This window comes from Orbicella faveolata, unplaced genomic scaffold, assembly GCF_042242905.1.
Source record: "Orbicella faveolata isolate gen_17 unplaced genomic scaffold, um_ofav_v1 contig_2, whole genome shotgun sequence".
Classification (NCBI taxonomy): domain Eukaryota; kingdom Metazoa; phylum Cnidaria; class Anthozoa; order Scleractinia; family Merulinidae; genus Orbicella; species Orbicella faveolata.
This window is the reverse complement of record NW_028301547.1, coordinates 9,153,741-9,167,260: the sequence shown is the minus strand read 5'-3', so window position 1 is coordinate 9,167,260 and position 13,520 is coordinate 9,153,741. Positions and strand designations below refer to the sequence as shown.

The window sequence follows — 13,520 nt, the reverse complement described above, 5'->3', positions numbered from 1 at the left end:
ATTCACAGGTTTTCAGTTTTAGTACGCGACAAAAATCTTCCCACTGTCAGTGATAAAATCTACCGACTGATTTATTCGCGAACGAAAACTCTCTCCAAGGAAGACTTCAACAGCGTATAGACTTTACATGGCTTACAATTAAGCACTTATAATTTTAGTCACATCATTAAGAAACTTCCCAAGATCTCTTGTGTAACGGTAGCCGTATACATAGTAAGGCCGACGATTTATTTGTTAGTCGGTACGGCTGAGAATCAACTTCTTCTTCTGTTATATTTGTTTACGTTTTGATGGATTAAAGTATATATTTGGCGGCCGACGTTTGTTCCAAGTGCGATTTTGGTAACGTCTAGGCAACTGCAGAGCAATTTGAGATCCCGCAAAGATAAAAGATAAAAGAAAGATAAAAGCTAAAAAAGTCTAGATTTTCTTGTGTGACATTCTTGTGGCTTGGCGTCACATCAACTCGATAGCAAGTCTGCGTGGTCCGACCCTCCCCAAGCAACAGCGGCGGCAAAAGGATTTGGTCTGCGTGGGGAGCCATTCTTTTGCTTTGTCGTCATAACAAAGTCAGTTGACGAGAGACCAAAAGAATGATAGCCCTGACCTGTACATCCGCCTCTCCCCTAAAAATATATAACTTAAAAAGAAACAACAAAATAAATTACAAAATGCAATGAGAGGGGAAAACTTTCCGGCGCGTAAATACTGACAACAAAGATTCTCGCATTCCGTTTTCATAGTAATAACTAGTTTTAGGGATCACTAAGGGAGCATAAACATCCTCTCTTACATACTTTATTTATTTCAACACGGTAAAATATTCAGTGATTAATTAAAATTTAAAAAAAAGTTCAATTATAGCAACACTGTTTAACAAGATTGTCGTAAAGGAGCTTGACTGACAGTTGCTGTAAAGTCAGTCAATTTCCCACATAAAGCGTCCAAGAGAGTCTAATGAGGGTCCCCAATAGGTTTGGCGGGATGCGGGATTTGGCTTTTTTTTCCGCCGTGATATTTGGGATTTGAGCTGAAAACTGGAGCGGGAAGCGGGAATTACAATTACGAGCGGGAGCGGGATTTCGTGTTTTTATGGGGTTGGGATGTGGGATTCGCAAGCGGAACAGAGCGGGATAAGGGATTCTAATTCTTACGTGACCTCATAAATTGTTATTGACCGGCGCAAAAACCAGAAGCTGGCGGAAACGAACCTTCTGTGCGTTTAGCTGTGTCAGGCTCAGGTTTCAAGTAATGAATAGCAACGGCTCTGTACCCTGTCAGGTTCTGTCAAACGTATCCGTTATCGCTTGACTATTTTAGTATCGTGAGACTGTATGAGGTATTTGAGTCCTTTGGTATTTGATCATTTGTGTTGACCTCTGACATCAATGACACCTGTCCATTTCCGACAGTTTCGACGCTTGCGTCTTTAATCTTGGCCCCCCGATCCTTTCCAGTTTTTCTAGTCTTTCGACCTTTTCCAGAGCGCTTGGCTTGTTTCGGCCAGGATGGCCACACTGAATGGCGATAATAGTGATTTACCGAACGTGACGAATTGCGTCACCATATATATATATATTTCCGAAAGGTCTAGATAGCAGCAGACATGTAAAGATTTTAAGGAAAACGACCAATTTTTTAAGTTTAAAAGACATGTTTCGACAGAACTTCTGTCATCTTCAGTTGAATGAATGATTACAAAGCAAGTTGAATAATAAGGAGGCAAAAATGCTAATTAAGACAAATAGTAACAACAGAACGTGAAAAGGTGTACATCGAGAAAACAGAAAACACAAGGATAACCTAATAAAGACGTATTTACGCTTTTGCAGCGGTTAAAACAGCAGGTGTTCTGGATCTTGAAGGGTCATTGTCGTAAGAAACAATTTTAAAGGCAATATTTTTCACGGAGTGGGTTAACTTGTTTAACTTCTACCACTGTTAAAAATAGTTCGCGGAAAAAGAAGTGAAACGTATGCATTGCTTCAATAAGACGATAAATATAAGTTTCCTTCTAGAAAATTACTCATTAATTGTTGTGAACCATTAAGGCTGGCTTCTATTTGATTGCTACTATCATATGGCTGCAAAGAAGTCCTGTGATCGTTACGAACATATGCAAATGGTAACCGGTTGTCATAAGGACTGCGCTCATTTTATTCTGTAACCGTAGCGCTCATAAACGCCTTGAATAACGCTCTGAAAACGCCTTAACAAAACGCCTTAAACTCGACGTTTGATTCTCCAATCTTTCTTTGTTCACTAGATTTCAGGGATCCATGATTTTTGCTCATGGATGTTATATAAGATCCATGAGCTTAGTAGGAAGTCCAATGGCACTCACTCACTCACTCACTCACTAACTCACTCACTCGATTCTGATTAATTTATTCATTAAAGTTGGATTAAACATTTTTTCCCTACCTCCCCTGCTAAGTATTGTTTTTGTCTCAAGGACTTCTGGGCATATGTTTGACTGGTTTTGTGGGGGTACAAGAAAGGCGTAGATTTTTGTCCAACAACATGGGGTAAGAAGGCACGGAGGTCGAAGATAGTTACTTTTTTGTTCGATCAGTAAACAGGGACTTCTTCGTGGGTTGAAACTGATGGAAAGTTTTTACGGTAAGGAACACTTGCTGCGACAAATCGACAACGAAATCCTATAAGCGACGGCGGACGATACTTGCATCGAAATCTTGAAAGCTTCAATGTCTTTCGACCGTGGTCCGTGGACGAATCGGCGGAATCGTTTACAGAGTTTTTAATGTCACCCGGAGGAGGAATGAAATGAATGCCGTGTCATATGGAAGCTAAGGTAAGCCTTCTTGTTGTATCGTTTTTTCCTTTTAAAGCTATGTCTATGAGAGTACTTGTGCGTACTAGTAATTGGATTCTTTCGTTCGGAAACTCCTCGATTCCGAAAGTAGTCATCTGACAAAGCACATTGTTTTCTAAACTCAAAAGTTAGAGCTGACGTTCGCCATTTTGTGTCATTGTTGGATGTTGTCTTTACAGAGTTGATTTCTGTCTGTTGGCGATTTATGTTATCGATCAGTACTACGGATGTAGTTTGTACTGGAAATGTTGATAACAAGACTCCGTATATATATTCGGGAAGAAAAGCCGGCGAAATTAGCTAGGCCATGAGACGTGCGGCCTCGTGAAGCTTCGAAGAAGCTTACGTCGAGTTTAAAATAAAGGTTACTGAGAAAGTTAAAAGTGAGATGAGCAGACTAAGAACACAAGCAAGCCTTGTGCCTTTGGCAGCGTTACAGACCGACAATTCATCCCAAACAAAAACAACCTTGTTTCAGAATGTTGGATCTCTCCACCTCCGGCTCCACCTCTACATTAGATGATGTGCGAAGTGATTACAACAGTGAAAAAGCTGATGTCAACATTTTGCTGAATCAAAACTTTGCTTGTCAGATAGAGATGATGCATATCAGCTTCGTGAATTTACAGGTCACAGAGATGACTTTAGTCAGTCTAACATAAGAACTTGCAATGGAACTGCTGTGTACCTTCTAATGTTTAGAATTGTACTAAATTCCATACAGATGTAACTTTAATAATTTAGAAATTACTTTTATGGTTTTAACCCAACCAGTTCCAAATATTCATTTCATTGGTATCTATCGCTCGAAAACTAAAGTTACAATTTCACAGTTAATTCGTGCTCTTACTCACCTTCACAAATCAGTATTAATAGAACCTACAATTCCAACCAGGGCCCTAGCCAGAAACAAATTATGACTGAGGCAGTGTCCAAGAAATGAGTTGTGACTGAGGCAGTGTTCATGGTTTAATTCTCTTCCTGGGAATTTAGAGTGTTTTTGATGACTATAAACAACAAAAACGAAAAAAATGACGGAGGCAAGTGCCTCGGTTTGCCTGTTACTAGCTAAGGCCCTGCCAACTGTACTGCTTGGGGATTTCAATATTGATCTAATGCAGGCAAATACAGAACAAAAGGCTTTAATGAAATATCTTATAACAGGCAAAGGATACAGTCAGTTGATTAATCAGTACACCACTGACTACTGTAGACAGAGAAATCATGCACCACAAATTATGTGCACAATCAGCAGGTGATCATCAGCATTTTGAAATAAATTTCCATGAAAGCTGTTTGAATATTTGTTAACAAAAATTCACTATGGATAACATATGAGATCATTATAATTATTAATTTAGCTGAAGATGAAGCTTTACATACCAAATAAATATCTAAATGTATTAAGCAACTATTTGAATCACATATAGAAAACAGTCAGAACATTTATTGGCAGAAACAAAGAATGGTTTGAATTTCCTGTGCTTTTCGTGTTCTTAAATTCCTAGTCTCCATAGAGTTTCAAAATTACATGTAACTCTACCAGAATTTGGAGATGCTGCATGACGGTTACTCGCTTGATTACTTACACTTTTTTTTTTTGGTCAAACGGATTCCCAGTTCAGATATATCTACCAGTTCGTTAGTCGTCTCGTTTTTGCCTAGACAAATTATACGTCTGTGACCTACATGTTTAAAGCGTCTGTGTCTTCCGGACATATAGAATTTTTAAGTTCTTCTGAAAAGTTAATACGCCCTATTTAACGTCTGCCTAGGTAATACGATTATACATATAAGGCCAACGTTTACGTTTTGAGAAGGTAAGTTATTTGTCATCTATGTCATGGTTCTAAACCGCGTTCTCGCTTTGGCGAGAAAAGATAAAAATCGGGATAACTAGCGTTCAACGGCTATGTAAGTCGGAGTAGCCTACAAACTTTTGGACAACTCCATAGCAAGTAGAGAACTCGAAAGTGAGAGAACAAAAAAAGATACTCACCGTTGCCGAAGCGATCGACTCACTGGATCGTCTCTTGAAAGGTTTTATGTCAATGACCTAGTGAACGTACGTTTCTTGAGCAAAATAATCCAGCACGTCTACTGAGACACGAAACCCCAGGTCATGAACGTGTTCTCTGGTAAGCAGTCACTGGCGAATATTAATCGCGTTGCTCGGGACGTCAGCTCATTAATTAAATATCATTTTGCATAATTCCCATTACTGGTTGAATAAAAACATTACCTTATGTGGATTAGTCTGGAACTGATTGTTATCGACGCCGGACGACCTTTAAACCGAAACTGAGGAAGTTGTAAAAGAAGAAATTTCTTGAGGGGAAATTTCTAGGCTGGTGAAATATTTCAATTTTGATTCTGAATTTTCGATCAGTCTGAAATATATCTTTTCTACCGGACATTCTTCAGAATCTTACATTTGTTCATTTTTGTGGCCTACGGTGGTTTTCTACACAAGTAGGCATAGACCGTTATTGCGTGACAGGCCCAAAGAGCCTCTGCGTAGGAGGCAACTTTGGGGCAAGTATTGTGACAAGTATAACTTAAATAGGAAACATTTACAAGGACGTTTGTCCACTCCCTTGATTTGTGGGGGTAGAACTTAATAATCTTAGGCGCGCTAATAAAGCACGCGGGTCTGGCTTTCCCAACTTCGCTTCGTGCGTGTGACGCAAAGGTGAGTCTACTCGCAAGCTTTTGGAAATCATTCAAGTGTTGGTTGTGTCCTGGTGTACCGGTACACAGAGGGAATAACCATTGTACTCCTTTCTTTACGAACCTTTGTTTAGCTGTTGAACATTGTTGGGTCTTTTTTATCGGTTCTTGTGAACCGGTACACGAGGACAGAACCCAAGTGTTTAACACAGCCCGGGTGAATAATGTGCTGACACATCACGTACAGACCAATGAAGCACAAAATCTGAATCACCACCCGTTTATTGATATTCGTACCAGTTGCAGCAGTTTTCCTTACTGCACACGTGCGCCGTGCGAGAGGTTTTCTGCTAAAGTAATGTTTAGTTGATAGTCGAGGACAGGAAGTCCTTGCCCATCCACTTTGCATATCGTGATTAATCACAGATTGTTCAATAGAGCAATAGTCACAGTAGTCTCATTCTACCTAAAATACATAAACCAGGTAATCCAGGACGCCCTATTGTTTCATCTAATAGCCATCCCACTGAACGCATATCCCACTTCGTTGACTACCACCTTCAACCTTTAGTTCATAAACTGCCATCCTTTGTTAAAGACACTAACGACTTCCTTAACAAACTCCTTACCATCGGTAATTTACCCGCTAATTCCTTTCTAGTTACACTTGATGTTTTATCATTATATACTAATATTCCACATAATGAAGGTATTAATGCTTGTGAGCATTTTTTACGTACTTCCTTTCACAATACCATTCCTACTGGCACACTCTGTGACCTCATTCGCATGATTCTAACCATGAATAATTTCTCATTTAATGATAACCACTATCTTCAAATCCATGGCACCGCCATGGGTACTAAAATGGCCCCCTCTTATGCTAACCTTTTTCTAGGTTATTTCGAAGCCAACCCTTTGGAAAATGCCCCATTTCAACCCAACACTTGGCTACGATACATCGATGATATTTTTATGATCTGGACCGAAGGTCCAGACAACCTAAAAATTTTCATCGACTATCTTAACAACATTCACTCCACCATTAAATTCACCAGTTCACACTCTTCTATTAACGTACCTTTTCTTGACGTTAGTGTCTTTTTGACTAACGACGGTAGCATATCTACTGACCTCTACACCAAACCTACAGACAAACACCAACATCTACTCTATTCATCTTGTCATCCCTTACATACCAAAAAAGCCATTCCTTTCAGCCTAGCACTCCGCTTACGACTTATCTGTTCTACCGACGCCACGTTTAATACTCGCGCGGCTCAACTTACCACTTACCTCCTTAAACGAGGTTACAACCGTAATTTCGTCACCAAACAAATACGACGAGCCGCCGACATCCCCCGCAGACTTTCGTTACAAACCAAAGACGTCAACAAACTTAAACTTATACCATTTATAACTACCTTCAATCCATCACTCCCTCACATCTCTAACATCATTAAAAAACATTACAATTTGTTGCTCTCTTCTAACCGCTGCAAAAACGTTTTTCAACATTTGCCTGTTGTAGCGTTCAGACGCTCCCCTAACCTTCGTTTCTTACTAGTTACAGCTTAACTCTCTTCTAATTCTTCTAATCCCCAACTCCCTTCTGGTTCTTTCCGTTGTGGCAAAAACTGTGCTACTTGTCCCTACATTTCTCACGGACTTACTACATACACCTTCTTTTCTACCGGGGAAACACGCCCATAAAATCTAACCTGACCTGTGACACTAAAAACCTCATCTACATGATTCAATGTAACCGCTGTAATTTACAATACATAGGAGAGACGAAACGACGATTAAAAGACCGCTTTAATGAACACCGCCGTACCATAGATAACCCCAACAACAAATCTAAACCTACTACAGCCGCCGAACATTTCCTGTCCTCTCCTAACCACACCGCTAACGACATGCAATTAATCCCCATCGAGAAAATCGTTTCTAACCGGGACTCTATCCGTAAGGCCAGGGAAGCTTTTTTAATTCAAAAAGGCAGAACAATTGATCCTAATGGTCTGAACATCCGCGAAGAAACATATTAATTGTTTCCATTTGTTTTCTTTTATTATCTTCTTTTACCATGTTATTTTATTTTACCGTATGCTTATCTTTAATTTACGCTATCAATTACTTTTGCCTATTTTCGGTATTACGTAAATATCGGCTACATAAAAACACGTACCAATGTAAAATTTTCCATTGTACCTGAAGAAGGCTGGTTTGGCCAGCAGAAATATGGTACACCTTCAAAAAAATCATCCTACGTTGTGTCGGTTTTTGCTTTTGTATTCTTCATTTTATATGTAAAACCGATCAGATCACTATTGATCCAACGTATACCAGTAGGATCATCGTTCCGGTTGCTTGCTTAAACATTTTATGGTCAGTGCATGGTTCCGCTTGCCAGGGCTATCCATGATGTTGACAGCTTGCTCGCAGCCGCAGTCTAGCCTTACTTTGCAACTGAGCACAAGATAGAAATACGGGATCTACAGACTGCATGTTTACAGACGTAAGAGAGCGGATTTTTCATACTCCTGACCTCGCGTGTTTATATTTATATAGGACCCCTTCGGATCAATTGTCTCAAAATATTAATTGCTGTTGGCATTCTTCCTAATTGTGTCGATATCCTAAGGAAACACAGTTAAGGTAAACAAATAATCATTTTGAAACAAGTGTTATTTAGCCCAGTCATTCAAGTGTGACTGAAATTATAACTGAAACACGATTTTGTTTGCCCAAAATCTGGAAAAACCAAAAATGAAAGGTCGAGCGGTGCGCTGACTGAATTGAAGTCTGGAGTACACTACCAATTGTAATCACTGATGCCACCGAATCAAAATTAGTAATAAACAGGAGTTTGAATGTCAGCTAATGAAATGAAGGCGTCGAAAGCACTCTGACAATCTTTGGGTGCGTTCCTTTTGGGAGATCTGGATCAGGATCAGTGGTCGGTGATCCAAGATCACTCGGATCATGGTGCATCAAAGGAACCGATGAATCCACTCTGGTCACGGATTCTCGGTTCCTTTGATGCACCATGATCCGAGTGATCTTGGATCACTGATCCTGATCCAGATCACCCCAAGGGAATGCACCCTTCGATTACTGCTAGCCTAAGATAAATCTTCTAAGCCGAATCACCGTAAAGGAAGGCAAGAACAAAGGAAAGACCGGCATGCAAAGCAAAACCGTACCGAGCAGAACCAGAAATCAGATAAAGTACACTTTCGTTACAGCAATAAACGGAAGTAGTTACCTTTTTGTGATAACACACTTGCTAACATCCCCTTCCTTCTCTGTCAAGACGAATTGTAATGGGAAATCCGCCATCATTTTGTGACTTCCTTTCCCTGGGGCTTTGCCTCGTATTTTCTCTGAACTTCTGCCTGACGACTTTTCTCTAATCGCGCGTTTCAAGGGGTGTCTGGAAAACCCGAATAGCGAATAGCGAATAGTCGCGAATAACGAATAGCGAATAGTCTCGAATAGTGCGAACAGTGGCGAACGGTCGCGAAAAGTGGCGAATAGTGACGAATAGTCGTCAATAGTCACCGCTTTAGACCTAATATCCAGCGTTAATTAATTATCCAAATAAGCAACAGAATTTCAGTGAATTTATTACCTTTTCTTCTCCGGACTCAGGCTAGTAGGCTGTCCATTGCCGACATTAAGAAAACAGAAAACACAAGGATAACCTAATAAAGACGTATTTACACTTTTGCAGCGGTTAAAACAGAAGAAATTTCGCTTAGAAACACGTGTTGTCCTGACTAGCGTCTGTGCCTTTTAGCGAGAAAATCCTATCCTAAGTTGCTACGAGGTTGATTGCGAGATACTGGGTACCCTATTTGCTACTATTTGCCACTATTTGCCACTATTTGCCACTATTTGCCACTATTTGCCACTATTTGCCACTATTTGCCACTATTTGCCACTATTTGCCACTATTTGCCACTATTTGCCACTATTTGCCACTATTTGCCACTATTTGCCACTATTCGCCACTATTAGAGACTGTTCGCCACTATTCGTACTATTCGTACTATTCGCTATTCGCTATTCGGGACTATTCGCTGTTCACTATTCGCGACTATTCGCTATTCGCCATTCAGGTTTTCCAGACACCCCGTTTCAAGAGATGAACACCGACATTTACCTCGAGGTATTTTAAAATATACATTTTCCGGCCGACGTTTATTCCAAGTGCGATTTTGGTAACGTCTAGCCAACTGCAGAGCAATTTGAGATCCCGGAAAGATAAAAGATAAAAGATAAAAGAAAGATAAAAGCTAAAAAAGGCTAGATTTTCTTGTGTGACATTCTTGTGGCTTGTCGTCACATCAACTCCATAACAAGTCTGCGTAGATCCGGTCCTCCCCAAGCAACAGCGGCGGCAAAAGGATTTGGTCTGCGTGGGGGGCCATTCTTTTCCTTTGTCGCCATGCATAACAAAGTCAGTTGACGAGAGACCAAAAGAATGATAGCCATGACCTGTACTTCCGCCACTCCCCTAAAAATTGATGACTTAAAAAGAAACAACAAAAATAATAAATTACAAAAAAAAAAAAAAAAAAAAAAAAATAGCTGGAAAATGCAACGAGAAGGGAAAACTTTCCGGCGCGTAAATACTGACAACAAAGGTTCTCGCATTCCGTTTTCATAGTAATAACTAGTTTTAGGGATCACTAAGGCAGCATAAACATCCTCTCTTACATACTTTATTTATTTCAACACGGTAAAATCTTCAGTGATAAATTGAAACTAAAAAAAAGTTCAATTATAGCGGAGCCCCATACCCATATGGGACAGAAAGAGAAACCCATGAATAGATTTTCTCATGGTTTTTATGGCTACCGGTATTGCTCGTGGGCGCTTGCGCACGACGACGACGGCGGCGGCGGAGTTGCCCAACATGGCGGCCATAAATGGGACACCTAAGCCAAAACGACGCTTAATTTTTCGCGGGCTTTCGCGGGCTTTCTGTAGCTCAACGCGGCTACACGGGATGCTACGTCAACGTTAGGTCTTCAGGTTAGCTGACGCTTTCTGTGTTTAGGTAGAAAACGGTTTGGAAAATATTTTTTCCTGCAATTTTCGCTGGTTTAAGTTTAAAACACGTTTGAAATATATAGCTGTGGTCAGGGCCACATTGGTGGCTACCCAGTGATTTAAGTCAAGCATCTTTGGAGGGATAACTGAAACTTAAAGCTGAGTGGTTATTTTTGATTTGTTTAGAGCTGCTTGTTGCTCTGTATTGTAATTTTTGGCATATCTTAGGAAGATTTTTAATTTTGATTAATAAGGTTACAGTCAAGGTTGCATGATGCCTGAAAAAACTATGACAGAAGAGTAGAAATGGAAAAAGAGAGAAAGAGAACGTGAACGACAGAGGAAAAGGAGACGAAACCGCAAGCAAGAGCAGCGCGAAGCGGAGTTAAGACAGCGGCGAGAAACGAGAAGCAACAGAACGGAGATTGCCAAACGAAGCGAGCCCACCCCAACTCCCTCCCCCTTCCTGAAAATAGTGAAACCAAGGTTTAATAGTATAGATATTTTTCCAATCAATAGTCAAGTGAAAGTTAGGTACCGTAACTTGATTTAAGGCAATCTGCAACCAGGAGAGCTATCGCTTATGCCACGAGGCCTTGTGAACTATCAATTCGTGTTGCACCGTGTTAAAACAAAATCCGTGTAATTTTCGTCTACTAACAGGAACCTACTACAGGAACCTTCATTTTCAACTGAACATACTGGAAGGAACACTCCTTCAACAACATAGATTTAAACTGGAGCGAAGCCTGTATCTCATATTTTAAGAACTTTTTTTTATTTTCGGTTTTTTATTTCGTAAAAAGAGCCGTTTTTTGCTCCCCGAAAGTGACGAACCCCAAAAGCTGCTCATTCCGAAAATAACGAGGGTCGTTACGTTCAGAGGTTTACGGTATGTGCCGATTCCTGTAAAATTGAAATATTTTTCTCTCTATAGAAACTGAAATTCTGATGTCAAATGATCTAGCGAAAGGAAGCCATTGATTTACTGTTTGTACTTCATTTTGGATTATTTGTTAATCGACGAGAAAGCTAAGACTGCGTCAAGTGAACTTTTTATACTAAAAAAGTTGTCTCTAGAGGTAATATAAAACCAGCTGTGATAATTCTCGATACATTATCTCGAAACGAGTTTTTTCATACAAGAACATCGTTAAAAAGTGAAGAAATATATCATTTAGTCACTAGCACGTGCGGCCTTCGTGAAAAAAAAAAATATCGAGCTCTCCCAACAAGATATAAAACTACGGGTGAAATCTTGCGCACTCTGATGGAATTCTCTAGCTTTAATCTGAATTATATTCTGTCACCGCACTGAGGGCTCACGTGAGATAGCATTGCGCCTGCGCGAACTCAGTGTGCTGCCGCCTTTGAAAGCGAACGGTGTTATATCATTGAGTAGCAATAATTTGCTCCTTGAGATGAAGGAAAAAAGTACCGAAGTCAATACACAAGAACAAAGAATGACTAAAGAGCATTCAGGGAGAAAGAGGAAGCCAGACCCGACGGAGAATATCCTCTCTACATCCGAAAACATCGAAGGACCAACAGAGAGTGGAGCCATAAATGGCGTCTCTCGTATTTCTGCTGATATGCAGTTCATGCTGACAGTTATGCGAGAAGGATTTGATAGTCTGAACCAAACAATATCAGCAACGTCTACCAGTACGGCTAATGCCATTGCTGAGGCGTTTGAGACGTTCAAAGGAGAGTTAGAAATCGCTCCCGAAGAGGAAAGCGTGCTAGAGAGCGCGGGAACGCAAGACCACGAGGTTGGCGAACCACCCGCAAAGAAGCGCTGTGACCAACTACCGGAAAAGCTCGATGAGGAAAAATCAGAGAAATCCCCAGAAATTGAAGCGCTTATCAATAGAGCCACTCACGCCTCTAATGAAGGAAAGAGTGAGGTATTAAAAAGCCTCAAAAAAGATCTCTTGAAAGAAGAAACGAGTCCTGAGGTGGACTGCGAGCTTGCGAGTGTAATCGATTCGATGCTCAAGGAGGGCTACCTGAAGAAAAGCTTCAGGATAGATGAATAAATATCATCGCCCAAAAAAACTGCCAAAACCTAACTAAAGTTAGAGTTAATCAAGCAGTCTGGGATAATTTGAGCCCAGCAGTACGCTCACAAGATGTGAAATTGCAGAAAGTGCAAACTTCCTTGTTCAAAGGACTCTGTGCCTTGACGACTGCGGTAAACAAGTTGCTCGGAAATCTGTCCTCAATTCCCTCGGGGAATGAAATACTCCTGGAAGCCACTGATGCTTTTGCCCTGATAGCTAATGCAAATTTGGAGTTAAACCAGAGGCGTCGAGAGCTGATGAAGCCAGACTTAAATAATGATTACAAACATTTATGTTCGTCTTCCTCGTCTGTTACTATCACCGACCAACTGTTTGACGATGATTTAGCAAAGGAAGTGAAATAGTTGACTGAAGTCAACCGCGTCGGAAAGAAAGTTGCGACAAATCATGGCTCAGCACAGAGATCACGTTATGACCCCAGAAACACGAGGAATTTCAGCAACTATGATTCAAAGAGACATGGAAATCGTAGCAGGAGGCCTTTTTTAGGCTATCGAAACAACGATCGACAGTCTACCAACCCCAACAAGACAAGGAAACCAAAACAAGGGAAACCGAAATAAAGGCCACAGCTACAGACCCTGTTAACACAAATGATGTTAGGTAAGAGCTCGTTCCCTATTTGTGCCTAATGACAATATAGGTGGACGATTGAAACAGGTTTTCCCCCAGTGGCGCTGTTTAACTTCAGATCAGTTTATTCTTGATAGTGTGCAACACTACAAAATAGAATTTGCCCAACTCCCTGAACAGGAGTCTGTGCCACAGGAAATAAATTTTACCCCTCAAGAACAGATTATCATTGAGGAGGAAATTTCAAAACTCTTAAAAAAAGGTGTTATTACAGAAGCAAGTCACTGTAGAGG

General features: G+C 40.5%; 1 pseudogene; it reads left to right on the top strand.

Moving 5' to 3' along the window:
- The first annotated feature begins 12,162 nt into the window (after positions 1-12,162).
- LOC149111866 (uncharacterized) lies at positions 12,163-13,231 on the top strand (annotated as a pseudogene).
- The last annotated feature ends 289 nt before the right edge of the window (positions 13,232-13,520 follow it).